At 28.6% G+C, this 1,379-nt stretch overlaps 1 long non-coding RNA gene across 1 annotated transcript; it reads left to right on the forward strand.

The window, feature by feature from the left end:
• Positions 1-675: 675 nt before the first annotated feature.
• On the forward strand, positions 676-981 carry LOC145324050 (uncharacterized). The gene is made up of 2 exons (XR_013881177.1): positions 676-743; positions 941-981. It is a non-coding gene; the product is annotated as an uncharacterized LOC145324050 (long non-coding RNA).
• The last annotated feature ends 398 nt before the right edge of the window (positions 982-1,379 follow it).

Raw genomic sequence — 1,379 nt, forward strand, 5'->3', positions numbered from 1 at the left:
AAGAGCACGCAATATAGGCGATCACTTGATCCGTGCTAAATTGTATCCCATCCATAGGTATGAAATGAGAAATAGAAATGGTTTCTTTAAATGTAGTAAACGTGATATTGGTTGTGATTTGTGTAACCATAGTCAAAACATAACAGAACATGTTGCTAGTCATTCAAAAAAGAAATATCCTATAAAATCTAAAATTAAATGCTCTGATAGTTATATTATTTATTCAATTCAATGTAAAAAATGTGATATGCAATATGTAGGCCAAACTACGACATCTGTGTGTAGACGCTTTAACAGCCACTCATGGGATATCATAAATAAAAAGAATGAGAAACCTGTACCAAAGCATTTTAACAGTAGAAACCACTCTCATTCAGATATGATTTTTACACCTTTTGAAAAATTAAATAAAAAAGATAAAACTTTATTAGATGTTCGTGAAAAATATTGGATTTTAGAAAAAAATACTGTAATCTTTGGATTAAACAGAAATTATTAATTGCCAGTTGCAACCTTAAATTTTTTTCTTTTACCTCCTTTTTTTGTCTTTATTATATATAACATTTTTGTAATAGTTATTTAACCCTTTAAACAGATGATTTTCAACAACCACCCAAATTTTGACCATTTTGACCGCCTGTATTGTTATCAAACTAATTTCCCCCCAAAAAACTCATTCTATTCTTGACAATGCACGAAGATACTGCTAAATTTTATGTGAAAAAATGTATATAAATAACCATGTAAGTTGTTTTATTTTATAGAATTTTTTATTACATATTTTAAATTTACATAGTCCTGTTGTTACTACGCTTTTTGTTGATATAATTGTCCTTGTTTCTTTAAATTTTGACCATTTTGCTAAAATGATTTGTTATGTTGTTGTGTATATAACCATTTCTTATACTTTTTTTGTGAAAAAAATTTAATATTTTTTTAGACCCTGATGATGTTTATGCCAATAAACGAAAAATTTCGGTGCCTGATGTGTTGATTTTTTGCCTTGTTGGGGAATAGAATAGTTGGTGCGCGTCCTTTTTATGAATATACTGATAAGAAAATTTGGTAAATTCTTTCTGGCTTTCTTATATAATAATAATTTCCTTACTGATAGAGTTGTACCTACTGTTTCAAACAACCCCCTGTTATTCAAATCAGATATTTGTTTTAAACTTTTCCCTTATTTGGTGACATTTTTTTCCTTTTCTTTTCATTTCAGTATCTTAATCTATAACTTTTTGGTTACGAAGCTACTCTATAATTCGCTTTGTCTGTCCGTCCTTCAACACAATGGGGGAATTTGATTTTCTCAGCTGCTATTCAAGATGGGTTTTTTTGTGAAGTTTCCCTATATTATTGATAATCCAGTATGTAATTTA

Source organism: Acartia tonsa, chromosome 7, assembly GCF_053477335.1.
Source record: "Acartia tonsa isolate MP-2025a chromosome 7, ASM5347733v1, whole genome shotgun sequence".
Lineage (NCBI taxonomy): Eukaryota > Metazoa > Arthropoda > Copepoda > Calanoida > Acartiidae > Acartia > Acartia tonsa.